General features: G+C 35.7%; 1 protein-coding gene across 4 annotated transcripts in view; it reads left to right on the forward strand.

The window, feature by feature from the left end:
• Window positions 1-614: 614 nt before the first annotated feature.
• Window positions 615-27,796, forward strand: part of CCSER1 (coiled-coil serine rich protein 1) — a 1,355,695-nt gene continuing 1,328,513 nt past the window's right edge. For 2 of the 4 annotated variants that reach the window (XM_064369230.1, XM_064369237.1), the window contains exon 1: window positions 681-1,034. The gene's annotated coding sequence lies outside the window, so the exon portion shown is untranslated. Of the gene's footprint in view, window positions 1,035-27,796 lie in introns of all 4 variants that reach the window. The other 2 variants (XM_012437740.2, XM_012437738.2) reach the window with 2 other exon arrangements.

Genomic DNA, 27,796 nt, shown 5'->3' on the forward strand with positions numbered 1-27,796 from the left:
GTAACGCCTGTATTGTGTAGGACCTTCTGTGTAGGAACACAAGTTCCACTCTCTTGACACAGTCGCAGTGCTTCCATTATCTTACAGAATTGATTGCTGCTAATGGTTCCTGGGAGGTGTGACCTGCTTAAAGGAAAGAACCAGGTTTCTTTTCTTCTTACTGAGGAAGGAAGACACTTGTCAGGATGTGAATTGGGTGGGTGGGAAGGAAAAGCGGAGAAAAAATCTGGTAATTCCTTCCCTTAGGGGAGGAAAAGAAAGAAGGAGGTAACATTGGAACCTTGGAGAGGAGAAATACAGTGCATTTATTTCCAGTATCCCCGCAGTAACCTCGCTTCTCTTCAGACTCCCCCGCTATTCTCTAGTCTTGACCTGCCAATGCACTTGGACTCCACGTAAGCACCGGGATAGGCCAGGGGAAAAGGCCAGGTCAGCGCGGTGGGATACTGCGTTCCCTAAAATGAAAACTCAGCAGCGGGCCAGCGATGGGTGTGCGCTCTTCGGTGCGAGAGGATGCGTGCGTAGAAGCCGGCGGACGCAGTGGGCTGGGCGCCGCCCGCCCAGCCCACCCCACTCCGCGTTCTATAAAGGCCGCGCTGGGGCCCGCCCTCCTCACAGCGCCGGAGCGCGGCCTGCCGGGGAGGTGGTTCCTGTACTCCCCACACAGTCACACTCCGCGCACTCACACACTTGGAAGCGCCTCCCCACGTCCCTCCCCTGCCCTCCTCTTGCTCTGCTCTCTTCTCCCTCACCACAAATAGTCGCCGACCTACTGCCAATCCGCCTCTCTCTCTCTCAACATGACTGACTGGGAAGCGGTGGCTCGGGCAGAGCAGCTCTGCTGGCGCAGGCAGGAGGATTATTAAATAACGCAGCTCGACTCTGTGCAACTGAGAGTGGAGAGAAGGAGCCCAACGGCCGAGAAAGGGAGGGAGGGCAAAGGAGGGGGACCAGGAAGGACACCCCGGTGCCCCGAAGACATAAATCTCTGAGTGCCCGGGAGGAGCCTTAACAAGCGGCACGGAGCCCTCAAGGTAGTAACGCCCCTGGTGCCTCAGCGCCCAGCGGGTCGCGCGTCGCGTCGCCGCGGTGCGGGGCTGGCCGCAGGCGGACGCGGGGGATGACCGCCCGGCAGGTGACTGCGCCGTGCCGGGGCCGCCCGGGAGCAGCGCGCGCCCAGGCCCGGAGCACCAGCCGAGGGCCCGGCGTGCTCGGCGCAGAGACCTGGCCTTGCGGGCTGGGTGGGAAGGAGGCGGGCGGGCTCACTCGCTACCGGCCCGCGACTCCCGGTGCGCTGCGTGGCCATTTCCTCCGCGCTTCTGCGTGGTTTGCTGCCTGCGGCCGCGGCGGCCGCTCCAGGGCGATGCGGAGCGGTGGCCAAGGAGGCAAGAGTTGGCGCAGGCTTCTGGTCGCTCCCCTCCCTCGCCACTCACGTCCCGCAGGTAGGGGCGGCCGGCTAGTGCGGGCGCCCGGGCTGCGGGTGCTGAGGCGGGGACGGCGGCGAAAAGGGGGGAAGGGAAGGAGGGGGCGGGGATCCCGGGTCTCCCGGAGGAACCGCAGTGCCGGGCCGGGTCCGCCTCTTGCCTCCGCCTGCTAGTCCTCTGGCGCTGGTTTCCTGGATTGGAAGCAAGACCCTGCCCAGAGGCAGCAGTAACAGCAGCGACTTAGAGTGAACCAATTGCTTTGTGGTGGCGTGTCAAGAGCCCCGGTGTGTGTGTGTGTGTGTGTGTGTGTGTGTGTGTGTGTGTGTGTTCACGCTCCGGACTAACCAGTGGGTTGGTTCACCTGAGTAGAAAGTCAGCCCTGAGCTGAAACCGCATGTGGCTCTCTGGCTGGCCCCTTCGACTTTTGGCTTGTGTCCCAGGGATTCGTACACACGGTGCCAGCAAGGGGTAAGGGTGACGGAGGGATTTGTGAATGGTGCTTCTCCGCGCGTGGAGTCTGAGCCTTGCTGATGTAAAGGAGGAGGTATCCAGAGTGAGAAGAAAGGCTATTTATGGCAAAGAGTTGTGAAATTTCTTGGGGTTTCCTTTAGTGTATCCTGAGCTGCTCTCTTTCTCTCTTTCTCCTCTCTCTATCTCAGAATTAGAAGCAATTATGCTTCCCCCTCCTCTCGTGGGACCTGGAATATGAAATGAAGTAAAAAAACCCACTTATATTTTTACAGGTAGAAAAAAAAATATTTCTTAGAAGTTACAGATTCTTTCCTCTTTAATGTTTTTATGTCCTCTACTCCACTCCTCTTACCTTTTCAGGCAGTCAGTAGGACTTACAAGTCAGAAAATACCTACTTGGTTTCAACAGTTTTCATTTCTGAAATCTTTACAGTTGAATACCTTCCTATTGAAATGTAACACACATCCTCCATTCCCTGCCCCCCAAAGGCTATTAAAAATAATGTGTACACGTTTAACGTAAAGCTGTTTTTATTAAAAACCTCAGGGAGAACGAAGGCGTGGACACCTAGGTGGGGGTCAGTTATCACTGGTTCCTTCAAAACTGGTTGTTAAGAGAAGACCTAAAATACTTTGAGTCTAGGCTATAACATAATTTGTTTTGGTTTCTCTTTCTGTTTGCTTTATAACAGGTACATGTTCCAGATACATAACTTGAAACTTAGAGGTGACTTGGGACAGTGCCTGTCACCGTGCTTATAAAATGAATGTTTTCTCTTAAAAGTAACAACTGTACTTTTATAGGACCGTGACTGGGTTTGATAGTAGGACAGTGTCCTTAATATTTCAAACTGAGATAACTGTAAGAGCGTGCCAGCACAACGTTTTTCAAACATTGAAATTCTATGTTGTAACCACACTTTCAATAGTTTCACCAAAGAAAGAGAAGTAAATTGGTCAACCTATTGTTAGAGTGATTTGAATTCATTTAAATTAATTAATCATTTCGATCAAACAAACCAACTGTTGTTTGTATTGTTTCTTCAGCGGGAACATAGCTTTCCTTAAGAACTGGTTCATTTGAAAAACAAAGCAGAGTTAAGGATTTGATATTTATATTTTGTTAGATTTATATTGATTTGAAATACATTTTCAACACTGAAGCATGTGCGCAGCTTTAAATATTAGGTTAGAACTCAGATGGGGAACCACACTCTGAGGGTTATTACCTCAACTATCCCAAACTATGGGAACATAAATATAATAGGGAACTTAAAAATGTAATTGATGAACTGTATTACTGCAATCATTAAAAGTCCGATTTATGAGTATTTTGTTTTTTGACAGTCAAGAGAATCAGCAATTGTTTATTATTTTAAAGATACATTATTTATACCATCGAAGGTTAATTTAGATAAAACTAAAAGTAGAAAATGAAAAATTTATTATATTTTTACCATAATAGCTATTCAGCCCTTTATTGCATTTTATTACTCATCATAATGCTCATAATAAAGGGCCTACTGTGTGCAAGGTACTTCGGTCTAGGCATTGGAAAGGAACGGGAGATTCCTTGTTCCCTGTCCTTCAGGAACTTACTTGACATGTGGGAGGAATATGATGCTCATGCTTGAGCATAGAGTTAACAACCCATAACAATAAAAGATTACATGTCTAATGAGTACTACAGGAGTTCAGAGCATGACAATAACATTTCATACTGGATTTTGTTTGAGAATGCTTCGGGGGTAGGTCAGACTTGCTTGGTCTTGATCTTAAAGGATAAGTACAATTAGTACATTGTGGATAAGAAAAATATAAGGGATAAGATGCAAGTGTCCTGGAATAATAGTAAAGAATACATAAGGGAAGATAAGTTTGTTTTGACATAAGATATTGCTGGATACTTTGCAGAGTTGGGTCTGTTTTGGATGTACATCCTTCTACACATTCTTTTTTTTTTTTTTTTAAGATGGATTTTTGCTCTGTCACCCGGGCTGGAGTACAGTGGCACAGTCTCAGCTTACTGCAACCTCTGCTTCCTGGGTTCAAGTGATTCTCCTGCCTGAGCTTCCCGAGTAGCTGAGACTACAGGTGCATGCCACCTCACCCAGCTAATTTTTGTATTTTTAGTAGAAGCAGGTTTTCACCATGTTGGCCAGACTGGTCTCAAACTCCTTACCTCAGGTGATCCACCTGCCTTGGCGTCCCAAGTGCTGGGATTTGTGAGCTACTGCGCTTGGCCTATATTGCCTTTTAACAGACAATATGTACTTGTATTACTGCAATAGTACAATAGAGTTCTCTTAGAGAATATGTGCTTTAAAAATGTAAATATATCCACATCTCACTACTGTGTTGAGTAAAAGTGGTGCACATGCAACCTCTTTGTAGTGAGGCGTTTTTGGTGTTTCCTTAAGCAAATCTTTTTAGGTTTGCTCTAAAGAAGTGTGATGATGTGTAAAATAATAAAAGTATTAATAGTGAGCATTCATTGAATACTTAACATTTTATTCTTCATATAAAATGTGTAGTCAAATAATATATTTTCTATAATGTTTTATTTTAAAGTTGTTAGATTTATTGAACCCATTAGATTAGATTTTATTTAAAGTTATTGTAGGCATCCACATAATAGTTAATCTATCCCTACATTATTTGCCATGAATATAGAGCTATGATACAGAGCTTGTGGTGAATGTTTTAGAATTTTAGCAACAATTTTATGGCTGTTTTAACTATCTTCTGATAAATAAATTGTATTAACAATAATAACAATTCTCTATTCTAAACTTAGTTGTTTTTTCTTTGTGTATATATGTTCATTTTAGACAAACTGTGTCTTTGTGCATATATGTTTATTTTAGACAAACTGTTTAAAATGCATTTCTTTATTTCAAGAATAAAGGGGAAACATCTGATTTGACTTGAAGCCTGTCTATTCAATATGACACCCCAGAAGTATGTTGTGGTGACAGTAAAGAAATTGTCCAAATATTAGACGTGACTTTCAATAAATAACCAAAAGGAATTACTTTCAGATTAGTTGAATTAAAATATTTTCATATATATATTTTGTTGACAGTGAATAGATAAGTGTTATTACAAAAGTGAAAGGCTATTAAATCACCAGTTTTATATTCATGCAAGAATGGAATGATTCCCCATGTAGTTAGGGTACAAACCAGCCTATCTATTAATTGGTACCTTTTGAGTTTGGTTTTGGACTATATGTCACAGGTGTATCATTTTGATAGTGTAATCTCATCTACTGTATGACTGACAGCTTCTGCATGATTTCCCTATTGGATAGTGACAAAATCTGTTTGCTTTATAGTGAGTACATACGCTTCTATCAGCAATATTATCTTCCCTGTGCAAGAGTGTCAGTTAACAATAAAACATGAAGTCTGGGGTGGAAGAAGCAGTGAAAAAAGATGGGGAGATTGAGGAGAAAACACCATAACAAAAGGAACATGTTTTACTATGAAGCTTAAACTGAATATTAAAATGTAAAGCTGACTGTTCTAAACTGCAATACATTGCCAAGATATTGTTATCAGTCTGCTTGTAAACAACCATATTGCATTTTAAGTCATTCCAATGCAGGCTAAATTTTTTACAAACTGTTTGTTGGAAATGTTTACTGAGGTTTTCGGTATATTAAAAATTGTTAAAATATTTTTGCTTAGATCATTACTGAAGTTATTTGCCAAATTCCTGGCCCATACCTAGGTTAGCTTAAAATAGGGCTTTTGGTTTTGCATCATTTACACTGCATTAACTCTTCTAAAATATTAAACTTGATCAAAATTTTTGAATTTTTAAATTGTGCTTTGATGCTAAATACAGTCCAAAGGACTTTTATAAATAAACACTTTATTATCTAATGACGATTCTTAACCTAGAGTAGTGGTTTTCAAAATGTGGTCCCCTAAGCAGCAGCAGCAACTATAAAAACTTGTTAAAATGCCATATCTGGAGCCCCACCACAGACTGATTGATTCTTACGCACTCTAGAGTTTGAGAGCCACTGACCTAGAGTATTTCAGAGTGAAATTTGAAGGCTGTGTCTTTTGTCTGTTTTATAAATAAGTACTTTTCTCAGCTGGTAGTAAACTAAGGTTCAAATATTCAGTCTTGGAAGATATTGCACTGTCCATCAAAATATTTTTTTCTTAACTATGTTTTCTGACCAAAATTTTAATGAGTTGCCATTGCTTGTGCACAAATTTGCTATTGACTGGGGAGGGAATACATGATAATTTAACTGGATAGTAATAACCCCAGGCTGGATCTTACTGGTAGTTAGTTATAACGCAAAGGGTGTGCACAATACAAACTTGGCCCATTTCTCTTTAGTTTTGTTGACTCTCGTGATATTTTTGGTTTTGGCATATAGTAAGCACCTTTCTCTGGATAAAATTATAGCTATTTTAGCTGTGCAATAATAATGTCACACATGTGAAATGTTCTAAGTTTCACTGCTGAAATAAATTTTAGAACATACCTCTATATCTCTCAAGGTTAAAGATAATGTGTTCACATCCTGTACCTCTTTTATACCACTCTTCCTCTCCCTCTCCCCCAAACTCTTGCTTCTCTACTTCAATCATCACTTCCCTAAGGATACCTTTCCTGGCCTTGCTTTCTACATCAGTTTCCCTGATGTTATATATATAGTTTTGCATTATGTTCCTCTTCCTTGTGGTACTTTTTGCAGTTTAAATTTTACGTTTTGTGTGATTGGTTAAGTATTGCTTCATCAGTGTTAGCAGCATCCAGCACATAATAGATGCCCAATAAATAGTGCTTAAAAGAATATATAATAGCCAGGTGTGGTAGCTCATGCCTGTAATCCCAGCCACTCAGGAGGCTGAGGCAGGAGAATTGCTTGAACCTGGGAGGCGGAGGTTGCAGTGAGCCGAGATTGTGCTACTGTACTACAGCCTGGGACACAACAAGACTACATCTCAAAAAAAAAAAAAAAAAAAAAGAATAAAGAACTGAGCTTCTGTGCCCTCATTCTAAGGATGTTTTCTTTTTTCCAAAGAAAGAAATCTTAAGAAACATTAAAGATAAGGGGAGTCTTAGAATTTTTGCAAACATAGGTATTTATTTCCTTTTTATTTTGCAAATGATGAAATATTATTTTATTAACAATAACAATGACTATAATGTGCTGGACACTTCTTACATGATATATATTTTATAATGTTATGCCATGTCATTCTAATGTTGTAAAGTTAGTTTGATGCCTATACTGGAGATGAGGAAACCAAGTCTCTGTTCTATGGTCTGCTAAACTATATAGACCAAACTTTATTTTTAAAATTAGAATAATGTAAAAATTATGAAACCCATAAACAGAGAAAGTCTGAAGGAATATATCTTTTCTTTATTCCTAATTTAGCCAAGGGCCCAACAGCAATATCTGTGTATTACCTGTCCTTTTGCTACCATCTTCAATGATGCTGCCATTGTTTCTTGGGCCACTGTTCTAGTGACCCAAGGAGGACTTGGAGATGGAGGACCTGCAAGGCTGGAACTCCCATCTTCTTATTGCTGTTTTTAATAGGGATATGGTGCACTCTCTGTGCCATTCAACCACAATTCGCTTACTCTATTTAGTCAGAGTCACTCAACTCTTTAATGAAAATGTAAGATGTAACCAGGTATAATTTTGTGAATGTGTGACTTCATGCAGAGAAAGTTCACACATTAGATATTCTTTTTCATATTTTGAGTTATGCAGCTTATCTTCTGGAAAGGTTCATGCAGAGCTTTGAGCATTTTGCTTAAGAAAAGTTGAGCTTAGGCGCAAGTTATGAATCTAGCTTTCCTCCCATGAAAAGGAAAGATTGTTTACTGCTACTATCAGATTTAATTTAGTTTCTTTTAACTCTTATTCTTTAGTTCATCTATTTAACTGTGGGTTTAATCAGTGTTCACATGTTCATAGCAAATGATATATTTAAAAATTGATTTCATAGAAGTAAATGGACAGAAAGTTAAATTTGGTTATTTTGAAGCTCTCTACTAGACTATACAAAGTTATATATTTTATAATGTCTTTAGTCAAAATCATGAATAAAACTAGATGAATAATATCAAGGATGAAAAAAATGTTTTTTTAACTAAGTATTTCACTTCTGGCCTATTTTGTAACTTTTGTCAAAATCTGTTTCTGTTATTGGAAGAATTAACTCTAACTTGAGCTTAGCTCCTGATTCAGGAGCATTCCTTCTATATAATGAAAAAGTAACTGATTTAAGTCCCAACATTTTGGGACTTAACATTAAGCAGCCCTTAATACTCAACTCTAACGTTACCACATATTTCTAGTAATTAGGCTTACTTACTTAACTTACTGAAACTGATTTCTCACTTAATAATTTCCCCTGTATCTTGATAAATTACCCAATCTCACTGTTCCTCCTAGCATTTGAGCAAGGTCTTTCTTTTGAAAAGACTGGGATCCTGCTTCTGAAATGACCTCATTTCTTGAGTCATTTTATCTGCCAGCAGACTCCCAAAAATACACTTCCCTGTATCTCTAAACATTGCTAGCTCTTAGAAGTATGCTTCATTTCAATACTCACTCTTGGACTTCCATAATGCCAGCTACTTATGGCATATTGCCTTGCTCCTGCATACTTAGACTGGGTAGACTTTTTATAAGTATTTACAGTTGTGCCTCTGGAGTGCTTTCTAAAGTACAGTGCAAGTATAGCACCAGGTTAGGACCATCACCAGACTATTTCATTTTGCTGCATGTAACCTTTCCTTACCTGGCTGTGCCCCGCTAGAGAGATAGTCATGCATCATCATTGACAACAAAATGTTTATTACATAGTTGAAGTCTATCAGTTTCAAAAATAATGCACCTCTTATTGGTATAATCTTAAAGTATAAGTTACCAATAATTTATGATGTTTACTGAACAGTTTAATCCACAATAAATGAAATGTTATTCTGTCTTATTTGGTGTCCAAATATGATATGTGTATACAAATATGTGCACAATGTGTATATGAATTATATAGGGTTTGCCTGTTTCTCTTTTTCTAGTTGCTTGTTAAGTTCATGATGAAATGTCTCTTCTGCATTCTCCTTTATAATCTTATTTGTATGCAGTGTATTTAGAATGTAGAACAATTGATGGAATTTATTCCACACAGTGAGGTTTCTTCTCTAATTTCTCCAGTTCATTAGCGAAATTTAGTACTGTTCCTGTGCTCAAGGAGTGTTTATTAGCTAGATGTGGTGGAGCACTCCTGTAGGTCCCAGATACTTGGGAGGCTGAGGTGGGAGGATGACGTGGGCCCAGAGTTTGAGGCTGCAGTGAGCTATGATCACACCATGTACTCTAGCTTGGGCAACAGCAAGACCCTGTCTCTAAAAGAGAAAAAGGAAAAAAAAAAAGGAAAAAAATAGAAGTGTCTGCTCAGCCAAGTGTACTACTCTAATTCAGCCTTCATGGGGTATCAGTGATATGCCATTCTTATTAAACAAATTCAGAGTAAGTTGTATTTATGTACCTATTCACTGAAATTAGCTCTTTCTTGGAAATAGTTAAATATTTTAATTCTGTTGATGAATTTTTATTGTGTGTGTGTGTTTTGCAATAGCAGCAAATAATGTATCACAAACCTACCTTATGTTTACAAATAAAAGCAAAGTAAACATGAATTAGGGGCATGGCAAAAAATAAATAGTTAACTTTCTATGCAATTATTCCTTAAGAGAAGTGTTTTTATGTTTGTCTGTTTAGTTTTTTTCTTTATTTTATAGATATAGAAGGGACCAGCACATTAAATCTGAATATATAAAATGTATTGTAAGTGCTTCTTTATATTAGACAATATTCTTCAAGGCATTTAGGAAAAACTTGAAGGGAGAAAACCATGCATATATCCCAGAAACATCAGATGAGAAGCTAGGAAAAGGAGGGAAATACTAGCACTAAACCAGACCCAAATTCATTGTTATAAATATAGATTAAGAATAACTTATTTCAGGTAAAGTTTCAGTATATTTTAGAAATAACAAAACCCTACTGAGTTTGTACAGTAAGATCCTAAATTTTCAAAGGAATGTTACCTAGTGCACAGATAGCTGAAGAATAATTATTGATTTTTTTCAGCTATTAATATTGTATTCATATATAATAGACCAAGGAATATTAAAAACATTCATTAATAAATGAGTTCCATAACAGTTAAATTTTACTCCCATAATACAAATCTTAAAAATTAAAATACAGATTACTAAACTGGTCCATTATGTGAAACATTACAAATTTGTACACAGGTGTATAAACTTTTAGAAACATTATGACTAAAATTTGACTTTGAGGAGTATTTCTTACAGGATACCTCAAAGTGTAAATATAGGGGAATTGAGGAGCTAGGTTTATGATCAACAACAGTTCAGTTTCTGATAGGAGGAAGGGTCCTGAAGTGGAAAGTTTTATGTTAATTATAGGGACAGTATAGTATGAATTCTAGCCTGGCTTGAAACGCAAAGGGGATAAAGACCTCAGAGTGCTAACTATCCAGTGAGGAGAAGGAAAGTATTGTCTCCCAGGATATTTCTGAAGAGAGTCAAGTTCATTGGATGGTGATATAGAAAGCACCCAGCCTCAAAGGCCTGATGCAGAAAATAAATGGATGAGGTATTTTAAAAGCCAAGGAATTATAATTTGAATATAAAACAGATTAGTAAATTTGAGTTCTGGAGATTCTCTAATCTCAATTCCAATCTGCTTGACGCCAGTCTGCACAGTCACCTTTGACACAGAGGAGCTATCCAGGGTACTAGATCCTGCTGACTTCTCTTGCAAAAATGCAAAATATGTTGTTTTTGTTTATGTTAATGATAGAGTCTGCTGCTGCAGATGCTACATCTGTAATTACTAACCTGCAATTACTAACATTCCATCACTTGGCTTATTGTAGTGGGACCTTCAAAGTTCCTTTCAAAAGTAAATTCATGGAAGGCCTTCTCAATTTCACATAAAAAGCGTATTCTGAGTTCCAGTAATATCCTGTGTATATTAGTATCCAATCACCATTTAACATATCATAATTCACTGCTTGTTTGTACTTCATGCTCAGTAGATGGTGAGTTCTATGAGGGCAGGTTTTTTGTTTGTTTGTTTTTTTTAATTTATTCACTTTCTCCACCAGCTGGTCTAAACCAGAGATGTGACAATACTGTGTATGCAAGTGAGAAATGGATGAATAAATGCACTACTGCTTAAGAGTGATGTGGATTTCTCATTTTTATTTTTATTTTTGGAGACCAAGTCTTGCTCTGTCATGTAGACTAGAGTGCAGTGGCACAGTCATATCTCATTGCAGCCTCAAACTCCTGGGCTCAAGTGATCTTCTCACCTATGCCTCCTGAGTAGCTGGGACTACAGGTGCACACCACTGCACTCAACTGAGAATGACATGAATTTTGTCCTCATTGTGTGAACTAGCTCCAGTGCTGAACATTGTTCTGAATCCTACCCCAGGCTCACTTTGAACACTGCTCTCCCTGGCTATTTCATGGACTGAAAATTTATTCTTAATTTGGAGCTGAATAGCTGACACTGGCTAAAAGTCTCAAAGTAAATGAAAGGACTGCAGGAACCGTAGCACCTAAACTACATGCATTAGGTGTTGGTGAGGTCTAGGGAAGCAAGAAGCAGTGGCACAGGCTAATTTGGAGAATGGAGGTCAAAGGAGAGTCTGTTTTGTCACTTCCTCAAACCAAAATCCTGAACACTTACTCCATGTTCACTTTTTAAGGCCTTTGGGATATGGCATTTTCTCCTACTTTATACATCCCAGATTCACATTTTGAAATGTTGACAAATTTGAGGTCATGCGAGACTGCCAGAATTCTTTTGTTCAGTAAACAAATGTTACTAGGCCCTATGCATGTATCAGTTAATGAGACCACATATGTTTCCTGTCCCTATATAATGGATGTCCTTGTTGAGAACAGAAGTTGGTAGACTTTCATTTCTTCTAGTAGCCACATTAGTGACATCCTAGCTTGCCACACAGAGTGACTGTGCTTGTTTTCAGATCTCCACCCTGCTGCCCCACATCATTTCCCTAAGTTTCCAATGTGGCAAAAAGGGACTAAGTCATCATAGAAAAACTCTTATTTACATAATAGATATCCTGCCATTATTGTGGTATTGACCTGCTGATCACTTTGCATGATGTTGGTAAATTATGTGCTTGTACAGATCTTTCCTTATAGAAATATTTTCAGAACAGTTTAGGTTCCATGGTTTCTATTTTGGTCAGAAATTCCCTGTATTTCAAGTGCATAAACCATAGAAAATAGTTGTGTGGCCTTTAGGTGGAGTATATTTTCACTTTATAGGTCTAACTTGCATATTTTTGAAGTATATATACTATATTTCCTGCAGGTCACATGTTCCTGTTTCCTGTTTTTTTTTTTTTTTTTTTTTTTTTTCTTCACATATTGCCAACTGTAATATTTTAATTATGAAGTAGAAAAAGAAAAGCTGTATTTCTTGGTAATTTTCTTCCTTGAGAACACAGGTGTATAACTCAAATAACTAATATGGATTAAAAATAACTTAGGTGTAAAAATATGAAAATGAGGTACATGCAGTGGCTCATGCCTGTAATCCCAGCACTTTGGGAGGACAAGGTGGGCAGATCACCTGAGGTCAGGAGTTCGAGATCAGCCTGGACAATATGGTGAAACCCTGTCTCTACTAAAAAAATTTCAAAAATTAACCAGGTGTTATGGTGAGCACCTGTAATCTCAGCTACTCAGGAGGCTGAGGCAGGAGAATTTCTTGAACCTGGGTAGAGGAGGTTGCAGTGAGCTGAGATCATGCCACTTGCACTCCAGCCTGGGCGACAGAGTGAGACTATCTGAAAAATAAATAAATACATAATAAATGTATGAAAACAAAAAATGAATAAAGCAAAAGTTCCCAGTAATCATTCTGAATAAACTGATTACTTACTAACAGAAAATTTCTTTGCTAATTATTTACAATTATGTCAAATAATATGAGCATCATTTATTGTGTCAAGGCCACTAATACTATTTTCTGATTATTACTAGAGCTGAAATACTCTTAATAAAAACTATGTTTAATCTATCTAAAACAAAAGTTGTCTTAAAACCCTTTCAAGAGTAAGTACGTGTGCAAAGTTTAGGTGTTTTGTAGTGAAACTTAAGAGAAAGGGAGGAATTTTAGCAATCATGTCAATCATTTGTGTTGTGTAAATACAGCCCTAGAAAACCTCAGTACTCAGTCAAATTTAGGACTCCTTAGGGACCAAAAGTGATGATTGCCTTTGATTTAGAGTGTGGTTATAGAAAGATGGGTTCTGCTGAGATTATGTTCTTCTTTGACAAAAGAAAGTAATGCTGTTAGGGTTAGGGTTAGGGTTAGGGCACACATTTTATTGAATTAAAATTTTTTGACTGGAATATTTTTTGACCTTAAGTCAAACTTGTATCAGTCTTTGTTATATGTGTGCATGAACACATGTACACAAGTATGTAGTAATTAATTTATTATGAAAATCGTCTTGTATAACTTTCTTCTAATTAGGTATTTTTGGTCTACTTTTTGAGAGGGGAGGTTTGTTTAGTGTTCTTCAGAGAAACAGAAACAACAAGATACCTATTTATTTATCTATCTGCCTACTTATTGTCTATCTTCTTATCTACCTATCAAAAGATTTATTCTAAGTAATTGGCTTACATAACTGAAATCTGTAGAACTGTCTGGAAGGCTGGAAACTCAGGCAGGATTTTTATATTACAGTTTTGAGGCAGAATTCTTTGTTTTCCAGCAAACGTCAGTTTTTTTTTCTTGTTGCCTTCAACTCATTAGATTAGACCCACCCCACATTGTCGAGGGTAATCTGCTTTACTTAAAGCCAAATGATTGTACATATTAATCATATCTACAAGATACTTTTACATTAACATCTAGAGCAATGATTTATCAAACAGCTGGGCATTATAGCCTAGCCAAATTGATACATAAAATTACCCAAAACAAGGGATGAAGGATAATATGTTAAGCCCTTTCCTTTGTACATAATATGTTGGTATATACATACTTTTTCTTTGGTCAGAGATATTTTAGCATTGGTTAGTTACTGGTATATATAGTCACAGGTCATCATTCATTTGTTCTTTATTTGTTTATTTAGTATGCAATATATGCAAGAGACAATGCTATGCAATTGAATAATTTAAAAAAATGAATGAGGAGAGTATCTTTTAAGTGTATTAACAACTCTAGTGGAAGAGTCACAAATGTATTAGATGACTGACTGATAAATAAATTTGTGGAATGAAAATGTACTTTTCCAACTTTGCCAATGAAATATCGTTTTTCCCATGAGCAATCCCCTGAAAAAACCCCTATTTCAAAGTTAATATGACGAGTTATTACACTTATTAGTTTAAGGATAAGTTGTATGTAAAATAGGATCCTGAAAGGTATGCTTGTCCACTGCGGGTCAGCTTCATTTGGACAATGTTGACTGTGCATACATTTATTTAAGCATATTAAAGGGTTTGTACCTGTATTCAACCTATGCAAAGGTGATTCAATATATGCTCAGAGAGGCATGACAAGTGGACTGTCATGTTTTAGTGATAGTCTTGCTCTTTATATAGCATAGAGTAATAAACATTTGTTTTACTGGCTGTAAATAGGTATTTTTGTTGCCTTCCTGTTCCAAAACTACATTGTGTTTCTGTGTTTTTATTCAATGAATATGGATTTGTCTGCCTGGCTTTGGAGGCCCTTTGTAAGCTCACCACACTTTGATAATCCAAACACAGATCTTCTACTTTGTTAAGGTCATGTAACTTAGAGCACCCTCACACGCAAAGCATATGCATTTAATCCTTTCTGTTTATGCAAATCTCAGCTGTCATTACAGGCCTAAGTCCATGAAACCTTCCATGATGACTTTAACCCTCCTGGGGAGTTTCTTTTGCAGCACTCTGGGTTGTGAGCAATACCTAGTTGGCACCAGACAATTAAGTACAGTCTGTTCTGCTACAATGCATTTTTCTATAGTGGGAATTAGCTCCAACATGATGGGTAAATAGGGGAATTGTGTTAGCAAAATGTGGAAGTTCTTTCATGTGTGTTTTTTCTCCCAGCATTATCATATTTATCTTCGCCAAATAACTACAGCTGAATGCAAAGTATACTAATACAGGCAAATGCGCAGTACAACAGAGGGATAGCATACTATTTATTTACCACTTTTTTTTTTGTTTTGTTTTAGTATGAATAAGCCATAATTTTAGCTTTGAAAGTGCTTATTGTGCAGTTTTTCTTGATCCCTACAGCCTCTTGGCTACCTTCATTTTTTTTTTAAAGAGAAAATTTGTGTATTTTCTGTATTATTTCTTTATTGAGAATTTTACGTGTCCTTATGTCCTTTTAGGCTTGCAGGATGTTTATAAAAATTGTTATGGTTTTGAGTAGAACTTTATTTTATAAATTGCATAGATTTTAAATGTTTCTGCTACAGCTCTGTTTTTTGATTATCCCTGTTATAGTTATTGCTCAATTTTTCAGAATAATAGAACACATATATTGCGGTAGCAGGAATGCAGCAAATTTACATGAAATCACTTAATTTTTATTTGGTATCCACTATGTGTCACTTTCTGGTGCTAATGTTGAATGTATTAAAAGTGAGAAAGGCTTGCTTTTTTGTACACTGGGCTTTCTAAGCAAATATCCTGTATGATGGTAGTTGTAGTTCTTAGTTTATTTGAAGGGCTTACAGTTAATAGAAAGTAACTGTGTTACTGCAAACATTGGTTTCAGCAAACATCAGTTTTTGTTCTTGATACCTTCAACTGCATGTTCTTCCCTCTGCCTGGAATACTCTCCCATTCCTGCCTTATTAAGCCAATTTCTTCTCAAGCTTCATCTCGCAAGTCAAGCATAGTGTCTTCACATTATTTTAAACTCTCACCACCATGTACCATATACCTTTCTTTCATAGCCTTTAGGGTAGCTGCAAATTTATAGTCATTTGTGAGATTATTTAAATAACATCTATTTTCTTAGACTGTAAACTTCATGAGAAGACAATTCATGTTTGTTTTTTTCCACCATTGTATTTCTATTTCCTAGCAAGTACACACACACACACACACACAGACCAGATATTAATATACCATTATAAATGTAATATATAATACTTAAATGTATATAATATTTATATATTAGATATATGTAATTTATATTACCTAAATATATGATTTTTTGTTGAATCAATGGATTTTGGATAAATTAACTTTTCTTTTTTCTTTATTTTGGATAAATTAACTGTCTTTTAAATTTTTTTTAACAACTAAATCTTGAATATGCATCCTAGAATTAGTTATTTTACTTCTCTACCCCTACTTTTTTTTTTTTTTCCTGAGATAGAGTCCTGCTCTGTCACCCAAGCTGGATTGCAGTGGTGTGATCATAGCTTACTGCAGCCTTGAACTCCCAGACTCAAGCAATCCTCCCACCTCAGCCTCCCAAATAGTTGGGGAGACAGGTGTGTGCCACCACACCCAAGTCATGTTTTGTTGTTGTTGTTTGTAGAGGCGGGGTCTCCTTATGTTACTCAGGTTGGTCTTGAACTCCTGGGCTCAAGCAGTCCTCCCACCTCAGCCTCCCAAAGTGTTGGGATTACAGGTGTGAGTCACCAATCCTTGCCCACATTTCCTTTGTTATCATCACATTTCCTGGTCTGTATTCCCATTACTTGTAAGGCCACTTTGGCACCCAAGCTGTAAGATACCTTTTTAAAAGAGAAAGAAATAAATCACTTGTTACTTGTCAGGTTGTTCCATCTATTGCTTTTTTCTCTCAAAACTTGGATTTGTTTCTTAAAATTACATTTTATTATAATTCACAGTTTTCCTAAACTTGCTTCCATATCTTGCTTGTTCAAATTATAGCTAGGTAATGTTCATATTCTTGCCAGGGCAACTTAATTGTGGAAGGAAAAGTTTACTATTCATTGGATTAATTGTGGATGACATCTTTGCTGTTTCCTATTAAATATGACATGTAGGTGGCTAGATTATTTAAAGTAAAATATCATTAAGTACCTGTGAATGACCATCATATACCTCTTGGAACATTCATCCCACTATGCATTATAAATAATTGCTTCACTGCCACTGCCTTGGATATAAATTACATGAGATGTTTGTGAATGTGTAGTCAAATTTACTCAATGCACATAGTAAACAGCTGAGTAAACTCTTGTTTAAGCAGTGAGGAAAAAATGTGATAAAGTAGTGGAATATAGTTAGAACATATCTAGTCATCATTTCAGGCATAAATACCAACTGGATTCTAGGTTACCTGGACAATTTAAAGTGTTTAGAGAATACAGTATAAAAATCAAATAGTGCTTTTTGCTTTCTGTGCATCACAATTACATGCAGCCAATTTCAGGTATTCAGACTATGTAGTATTTTTATGCCTTATGGAAAAAAATTATTTAAATTATTTTATTCTAATGCTTAGGTTCCTCTATGTGAATTCAAATGCCCCACTTATTCATTTTGATCATTGCTTACTTTTTATATTATCCACTATTTAAACTGTTATTATGTAATATCCTAAAAACCAACCAAAGAGATCAGCTCATTTAAATTAATTAGTGCTGAGTATTATTTCTACAAAATTTTGTGACCATCATTATTTTCATTTCAATAAGCAGTCTATTTTTTGGCTACCTACAGTTTAATTTTGATTATAAAAGTGTGATGGTCTGTAAACTTCCAGGCATGAAGTATTATGATAAAAGTCAAAGAATTTATTTCTTTTTGCTTTATAGATGACATTTGAAATAGTAATTCTATTTGTGTTACTTTCTACCTTTGAAATATTCTAATCTCATAGGCCCCTATTAGATTTTAAATAAAAATCAGATAAATAGAGCACTTTTTCGATTTAACAAACAAAATACATCATTTTTCATGCATAAGGTAACTCCAACTAAGTGATTGTGGAATGCCATATAATCAAAATAATACATAAATAATTAACGAGTCACATTATAAAATTAGGAAGAGTAAAAGAAACAATAACTGTCCTACTGTCTGTTTTTTGTGTCATATATTACACCTTTAAAATAAAATTTCATTGCTGTATCAGTGTGCTTTTCAGTTTCAGGCTCTGCGTCCATAGTTGGATTTACATTGTCCATAGTCTCGGGCTGACTCACTGTATTTAACATTTCAATATCTATTGTGTCAGTAGTGATTTTGTTGTTTACAGTCACATCAGTGTTTATAGGAACTGGCTATAGATGTCGAAACTGCGAGGGAATATGATCTTTATGCCATCATTGTCTTAAAGATAAGTTACAGAGTTTTCATTGTTGTTTTGACTGTATTAATGTTTTCTATCTGTGAAGTGTTTTGTAATCAAAATTATACTTTTTCTTTTATTATGTCTTCATTATTTGGAGTTTTTAAAATCTGGAGCTAAAATTCAGCATCCTTGCCTACCTAATACATGCAATAAAAAGAAAAAAAATTCTACAGATTATAAAAAGTTTTAAAATGTCAGAATTTTCATTTAATGCTGATCTGTGCACTCACAGGCATTTTTTAGGATACCTTTTTTCCCCCCTGTGACACTGACAAATAAACAGCTGATAGATTTCTTGAAGTAATCTCTGAACCACTATTAAATGGCTTAATAACTGGCACTTGAGAGAGGCTGTTATTATCTATGAATTAACACTCTTACCTTCCCAAGACTTAAAAAGAAGATAAACTTTAAATGGGAAAAATGTTTCAAAGTAAAATATTCAGCTAAAGTAGTGAAAGAGAACAAGTGAGATAAATACTGTTCTTTTGATGTATGATTCTGTAACCTTCTCATTTTTAATATTCTTGTATTTCTAGTCTTTTGAGAAGTGAGCCCAAATTTATATAGCAAAGATGTAGAATTTTAATCTACATCTACTGTGCAAGAATAGGAGATCAGAGGAATATTTTAATATGTAAAGTCTCTTTAAATTTTTATGGAATATAAAATAATACTTTACCCATATTATGCTTGTTCTCATGTTTAAATTTAACAAATGTAAAGGGCATGATCTTTAGATCATCTTTTTTGTCTTAAAAATCATCTGTTTTGGTCGAGAGATCGAGACCATCCTGGTCAACATTGTGAAACCCCGTCTCTATTAATACAAAAAAATTAGCTGGGCACGGTGGCGCGTGCCTGTAATCCCAGCTACTCAGGAGGCTGAGGCAGGAGAATTGCCTGAACCCAGGAGGCGGAGGTTGCGGTGAGCCGAGATCGCGCCATTGCACTCCAGCCTGGGTAACAAGAGCGAGACTCCGTCTCAAAAAAAAAAAAAAAAAAAAAAAAATCATCTGTTTTATGGTGCATATTAATGTCTGAATTAGCCTAGAAAAACAGCTACCGTCATTCTAATTACTGGTAGGTTTGGTCCAATAGCTTGTACTTGGTTCAAAGAGCAGATCATAATAAAGATACACATTAAATAATAAAATAGGGTTGTGAAGTTGGAAAATTTAGTTTAGTATTGATAATTTTATGAACTCTTAACTTATCAAAATTGGATTAGTATAATTTTATATTAGCTAATTTTGATATAATCATGTTCATAAAATATATTAATAGGTCATTATTTATCCAAAGGATTACGTATCTTATAAAATAGCACTTTTGAAAATTTTTCGCTAGAAAATGATCAATTTTCCTTAACTTGAAGATGTGGCATTGCTTTGACCAGGTTGTTATGTGTTTGTCTTTTGTCAAATCAGCATCAGTGCTGCTAATAGTTTCTGAAAACGCATTAATTATTTTCTTTTTAAGACACTGTGATATTCTAATAAAAGTAATTAACATATAAGATTAAATATTCGTATTTATGATCTCAATAACTTTTAAAGCCAAACCACAATGTTTCTTCTAATTGTCTTCAGGCTACAACTTGTATTTTGATTATTTTATTTACTTATTTACTTGTTTAATTTATTTATCTAGGGATTTATTTATTTGCTATTGTTATTTATTTTTAATACTTTGTTTAATAACTTGTCATTTAATGCTTTCCATGTGTAAGACACTCTACTGTGTCTATGTGTAAGACATTTTAAAACCAAATTTAATGATCTCATTTTATTCTCATAACAACCCTATGAGATAGGTTTTTGATTCCCATTATTGTTTGTAAAAATAGAGACACAGAAAACTCATCAACTTGTCGATGATTGCACAGTTGGTATGTGATGGGGTTTAATTTATGTAACTGCTTATTAGGTCAAAAGTATTCCATTATAACTGAGACTTTACAAACCATGAATTATTTCTCATTTATTAAAATATACTAATCTAGTAACTATAGATATAAAAGTAGTATTGGCAATGTTCAAGTATCTTACAGGCTACTCTAGATTAATCTGAAAAGATAATTTTATGAAATGCACAAATGCTAATTATGCCTCAAAACTTGTAGCATTTGAATAATTCAGTGTACTAAAAGAAAGAGGCTTATAATACTGATAATCTTCATGACAAAATTATTTCGGGTTTGAAAATGATATGAATACATCCATAAATACAAACATTTGAAAACATTTTCACATTTTTATTTTAAAATAGAAATGCCATTCTATTGGCTATACTAATGTGCCCTCATTTTTTTAAAAAGTAAGATTGTGAACATATACTATGTAGGTCACAGTGTGATTGTGAGCAAGATAATTTATTTGAAGATTATAATTATAATTTGATTTTAATAATTTTATAAAGGACTGGACATGGTGGCTCACTCCTATAATCCTAGCACTTTGGGAGGCTGAGATGGATGGATCACTAGAGATCAAGCATTCGAGACCAGCCTGGCCAACATGGCAAAACCCCATCTCTACTAAAAATACAAAAATTAGCTGGGCATGGTAATGCATGCCTGTAATCCCAGCTACTTGGGATGCTGAAGCATGAGAATTGCTTGATCCTGGGAGGCGGGAGTTGCAGTGAGCCAAGATGGAACCATTGCACTCCAGCTGGGATTATACAGCAAGACTCTGTCTCAAAATAATAATAATAATTTTATATAATTATAATTTAATTTTTATAGTTATAGGCAACTTTTAGGAGGTAAAGAAATTAATGGTTTATATTTTTTTCTCCCAAATAAACACATGTGCATAAGCAAAATAATAGTACTTTTAAGTTCTGATAGTTTGTGGATCCACTAGAGTATCCATGAATTTAGTTAGAAAAAGTATTAGTCTCTTGAACATATTCAATCAGGAAAAAATTGTACAGGTTTTTTTTCATTAATTCAATATATTTGGGTTGACAACATCATAAGACAAAAAAGTATACAAAGAAATGCATATTGTCTAGGCTATGTACAGGGTTGTTATAGATGTGATCCTGGTCTTAGAGTAAAGGGCTTCTTGGTTAGAGAGAAGAATCAGAGAGATAGGAATTTACCCACCTGCCATAGTAACAACTGGGAACAAAGCATTCCTCAGAAGTTTTAGAGTCTGTCATCTTCTTTCCCAAACTCTTATCTCATTTGAACATCACTGGATACTTATTTTGATTTCAGTTTTGCAATGGACAAATCCTGAGGATTGGAAATCAAATGTTTTGCCTATGATCTTATCATGTAGTTACTACTTCTGGCTTTAGCTAACTCATTTTTCTTCTCTATCTCATTCCTTGGGGCTATCAAGCTGAACCTGTAACACAAACTTACTTGTACGTCTACTCTCCTCCTAGGAGGCATAGGCATAGGAATACTCTCTTTTTATTTCTTGAGTCAATCTTCTTGGTGCTTATTTTTACAAGTATATCACACCCTAACTAAAAGACAGGAGTAGTGACATGTATTTAGAATATAAAAGATATTTTGGCTTCGTTAGAATTTTATCAGTGTTTCTTATAACATCTATTTCAGAAATTCCACAACGTTTGTAATTGCAGGCAACAGCCAGTACTGATACAGCTGTTAGTATTTACCAGCTACTGTTCTAAGAATTTTACACATATTAATGCATTTAATCATCACAATAACTTCATGAAGTAGGTGATGTTTTTCTTATTTTGAAGATTAGGATATAAAAGGATAGATATGTTAAGTAAATAGCCCAAGTTCAAAGAGTTATAGAGTAGTAGAGCAGAAAGGGCCAATCCATGCAGTAGGGCCCTTAACCACTTCACTGTGTAGACATGAAGCCTAACCAAATTTTGTTCATAAACATTTGCTATTTTGTTATTGCTGTTTTCAGGCAAAGCTGTCTGGTGGCCCTTTCAAGAACAATGGAAGTCTAATATTGAAGAAACTGTCCATTTCTATGCTTGACTTTTATATTGGAGGTAGTGCCATTAACCCAGCATCAACTGGTAAATTACTCAAATCAGGTGGACTAGTCTGAGATTTCTCTAAGACACTCCCAACATTCAGTTATACTTAAAAAATGTGTTCATCTTTGAGAAAGGGAAAGCCAGTAATCGAAATTAAAAATACACTTATGAATATCTTTGACCTCTATGTGACAATTTTGGAAAAACTGTTTATAATAATCTAAACCATGATAGTTCTTTAGGTAATGTTTGAAAATCAGAAACAGACTTGTTCTTAGCTGAAAATTTTATTATTATAAACTTAGTGCTGTTGAGCTTTGCTTAAGATATTTAGTGATGCAGGGAAAATAGAAACATTCAATAAAGAAAAAATATCAGTATATTTTTCATATTCAAGTTAAGTCTGCATTGTGTTTGAAAGAAATTGTTTAATGTTTTTCAGAGTAAAATAGTAAGAAACTTTTATAGACAGGTCAATGCCATAAGGAAGTTGGAAATTGTCAGTGTTTATTCTGACTTCATGAGCTGTAAAGTTGACCCTTGAACAAAATGGGCTAAAACTGCATGGGTCCATTGAAATGTGGATTTTTACAATAAATAAGGCTGACCCTCTGTATAGGGAATAATCACATCCTCAACCAATCATAGATTAAATATATTCATGGGATGAAAAACCCACATAATACTGAGGGCTGATTTTTCCTATCTGGTAATTGTACAGGACCAACTGAGGCGACTTCAATATGTGCAGATTTTGCTATCTGTGGGGAGTCCTGGAACCAAACCCTGTGGATACTGAGGGACAAGTGTATTCAGTTTTCCAAATGAGTAAAATAATTAGTTAGTCTGAGTTTCATATTTATTTTTCTGTTCTTTTTGAATAATAATGTCAGTCACTGTTGCAAGTGTGGGCAAAAAAAAATGGGGTTTCCCACATTTGGTGAATTCCTACCTAGTTATTAGTGGGGGAAGGAGGTCAATAATCTTGCATCTTGCTGCTTTAAGTAAAAGATATGCATGACTTATGACCATTGTGTATGTGTAGAAAATTCACCTTTTGTTTTTAAAAAAATGTTATTACCAGCTCATGAAGCATTTTGAACATAAAAACATTTATTCGTAATTGTACCTCATTCATCTTCTTTATTACATTTAGGACATTGACTCTTATCAATGTCCTAAATGTAATAAGCAATATGTTGTTAATACCAGTACTGACCACAGTGGTCTTTTATGTCTAGGATACTAATTATTAAGAAGAAAGACCAATGCTTTACTAAGTAAGCCAGCTCTATTCTATCTAAATATCCATATAGAAAACACATTTGAAGCTGTGTACTGGGTTTAATATTTATATATAGATGGCTTTAATAATCAGTTTGTCTATTTAAGGATTCAAGTAGTTATTAATAGGTCAGTGAATAAATATATCCAATATATCTCATCATTCTGAATTATTTTATTGTTTTGTGTTTGGAATTTGTTTAAAATATTATTATTAAAATCTTTTTGAATAGAATGTTATTTTTTTTCCTCCTCACAAAAGCAAAGCATTTGATTTAATAAAAGGTTCCACAACCCTGCTCTGGCTTGACAAAGGCTTGCTTGGTTGATTAGCATGAATGAGAATATGAAAGATTTAAAGAAAAGCTGTCAAAGCAATTAGAACCAAAGTCCTCCTATCACTGAATAATGAAAATCTCTGCCCGGAACACTTTCAAATGTACCTAAGAAAATTGTACTTATGCAAAATGAAATGATAGTGAATAAAAGAAGTGGAATAATAAAAGCCAAAAGAGGTAAAATTGTACAGGTAGCATTTTAATATATTCTTGCTACTACATTTTAGATTTATTAACGAACATAATGATATATGGTTTCTGCAAAAAGATATATGTATAAATTTTAATTTAGGTATTATTTATTTAGATTATTAGGTTTAATATTCAATTGTTTTAAAATGTTTAGCTTTAAGATGATTTCTGTAAAGTCTACCATTTGGGAGTCTTTCTTTATAATTTAACTTTTAGATCAATCATTTAAAAGAGAATATTGATATTCAAGCTACAAAAGAGATAACAGGCATTTAATATTTAATATACACCCTTTCTCTTAATGCTTTTAAATCTTAAAAATTTAGAATAAATTGATAGACTGTCAGGATACTTCGTCTGATTAAGAAAACTAATGGTACAAACAATACATCTGGAGAGTAAACTCATAATCATTTTATATTTTTATTAAAACAATTGATTCTAGGAAATCTTGACATCAATAGATTCTTTTCCATTTGTTCAGTTATTTAGTATTAAAAATTATTTTTTCAATCTTTACAATGTACATTTGTATTTACATTTGCATTATGAAAAACACCAAGATGAATTAGACATGGATCTGGCATTAAAGGGCTTGCAGTTTAAGGAAGTAACTATGACAAATATACTATAGACTCTAATACATTAAATAGGTAGAATATAAACCACCATAAAATGCATATAAAAAACAAGAGATTATCTCCAGTTACATTTAGTAAAGGAATCACCATTGAATACGTTATGTTAGAATTTGGTCCTTAAATCTGTGTATGTGTATCACTTTAAAATGTTTTTGACTGCAAGTAACCAGATCAAAGCATCTTAGGCAACACGGGATTTCTTAGCTTGTGTTGTTAAAAGGGTTCACATGGAGAGCATTGATACAGTTCATTAGAGTTTCTGCTTTATCTCTCTCTCCTGTGTCTATTTTCCTTGACTAGTAGGAAGGTGGCAGGAGTGAATTCTGAAACTCACAACTGTGCACCACAATCTACAGAAGAGACACTGCCTCAGTATTTCAAGAAAGGATTCTGAGATCTACCTTGATTGGTGTGCATAGGTTACAAGTTGCCCTTAACCTGAGGCCAGGATGAAGGAATGTGCATACTGGCTTAAGTGAACCAAGGCTCATCCCTGGAGCTGAAAATGGGGTTTGATTTTCCCTGAGTATTCAGCTACATGGTGAAGAGTTTTGGGATATTACAGTGAGGTTGTGTGTAATGTTGGAGATGGGAAAGGAAGAATGGATCCTGAGTAGAAAGCCTACAATGTCCAGTGGAGTGTGATTTAGACATTCACATATGAGGAAGGTTATTCAAGCATAGTGGATTGTGTGAACAATATGTGAGGGAAGGAATATGTAACGTGGGTATAGAGAACACTAATTATTTCAATTTGGCTGAGATAGAGAGTGCCTGAAGGGAAGTTATTGGAAATAACATCAAAAGTAAATTGGGATCAGATGGTAGAATACCTTGTAAGCTAAGCAGTGAAATTTGGGATTTATTCTGTAGATGATGGGAGGTGCTTAAGGTTTTGAGCAGTAAACCAGCATGTTCAGAGTTGCTTTTAAGATTTGTATTTGTTGGTGCTAGGTTTTAAGAGACGTGGTCTCATTCACTGAGGTTGGACTGTAGTGGTACAATCATAGCTCACTACAGCCTCAAACTCCTGAGCTCAAGTGATCCTCAGCCTCCTTAATAGCTAGGACTATAGGCATGAGCTACCATGGCAGGCTATTTTTTTTTTTTTACTATTATTATCATTGTTATTATTACTTGAGAAATATAGTCTCACTGTGTTACCCAGCCTGCTCTCAAACTCTCAGCCTCAAGCAGTCTTCCCTCTTCAGCCTCCTAAAGCACTGGGATTAAAGGCATGAGCCACCATGCCTGACCTAGTGCCAGGTTTTATAAAAAAAATATTGCAAGTGAGTAATGATTTTTGGCTTCAGTATCTAGATGAATGGTGAGGTCATATTCTGACATGGAGAAGAGGAAGAGATACAGTTTGTGAATGTCTAACTTTGGTGTCTAGGAAGACAGTTGTTACTTACTAGACAGAGATCACACAATAGGGAAAAATTAGGGGTGAAGAGAGATGAAGAGCCAATATTTGGATATATCAAATTAGCTCTTCGTGGATCTATTGAATGGTAAGTCTTTAGAATTCGATTTTTCAAAGCTTTTTATCCTGCAGATAAGTGATTTAATATTCACAGAATGTAGTGACCTACTCAATTTACATTGTTTTACATTTTGGTGCTAGTTTACATATGTGGTTCTTTTGACTTAGGTGGTCAGTATTCTGTCTATTTTAATATGGTTACCTCCCTATTTGACATACTGATTGGCATATTTTGCCATAATAGTAAATAATGCCTAACATTTGTTGAGGATTGTTTTATTTCAGGCATTGTGCCAAGCGATTTTCACTCTTATTAATATTTGATTGATAAGTCTAATTAAAATCATAGTATCTAATGTTACCAAATACTTACAACATGACTTTTCACTGTGTCAAGCAATTTGCATATATTATATACTGTGCTTTTAATAATCATCCTATTAGGTAGTATTGCTATTCTCATTTTACAGATTGGAAAATTTACACTTAAAGAGGTTATGTAACTTGAAGAGATTACACAGCTTGATGGGGCAGAGCAGGATTTGACTCCGTGATAGTTGTTGCACTCAACCAGTGCACATTGCTGTCTTTAAAATCACTCCTAAAAGGGTGTTATGGCTTGATAGAGGAGAGGGAGTAGACTGGAGATAGTTGTGCTTGGAAATTAGAAACGTGACACTAACGGTCCGTCTGGAGGTCAGCCCTAACCTGGCTGATGATATAGATGTCACACTTATGTACATAAAGTTGAGAATTGAAATCATGAGTTTGGGTTCTGTTTATGAGATTCGAGAAGGAGAAGAAATGAGGGCTACAGTCAGAATCTGGGTTCCAAATAATAAGATTGAGCAGTCATGAAAGTAGGAGGCCATCAGGAGAGTTCAGTGACAAAGAATGCAGTAGAGATGACCAGTTTTCAAAACAAAGGAGATGGCTAAGTTCTCCAGTGTTGCAAGAAAAGCCCATTAGACTTGGTAACAAGCAGGTCATTGGAAGCCTCTTAGGAGGCTAGTTTTTGTCAAATGGCAGTTGCAGAAGGCATAGGAAATAGGGTTCATGAATAAATGTTATTTACATTTGGAGAGAGATTCCACTGGAGGGGGAAATCTTGAAGAATCATGAGGTAGATAAAATATGTAATGAAGCCTGATATTGGAAGTTATGGGAAAAAATATAATGTAAAACTCTAGAGGAAAAGTTAACTATACAAAGGAAGACTAAAGAGAAAAGTGAAATTAATGAAGATTAGGAAAAAAAAACAGGAGTAAAGTCAAATTAGGAAAATCTCATGGATGATCTCAGTACTCTCAGTCAAGTGTATGTCTAAAGTCATCAGTGTACTTTTTTGTGATATTTTTGCCAAATACCACATGTACCCTAAGAATCAATTTCCTAGAAACTAAGATTATTAAAATTTAAATCCAGCTGCCAAAAAGATAAGCTACCTAAAATAGAAACAAGGCAAAATAAAATTGCCTACCCATATAGATGCTTGATAAGAATGTATAACCTGTAATGTTGTATCCTAAGTGAATGTAAGTTTACTGTAT

Source organism: Aotus nancymaae, unplaced genomic scaffold (genome assembly GCF_030222135.1).
Source record: "Aotus nancymaae isolate 86718 unplaced genomic scaffold, 86718_ANA_hifiasm-v0.15.2.pri h1tg000006l, whole genome shotgun sequence".
In the NCBI taxonomy this organism is placed as follows: Eukaryota; Metazoa; Chordata; class Mammalia; order Primates; family Aotidae; genus Aotus; species Aotus nancymaae.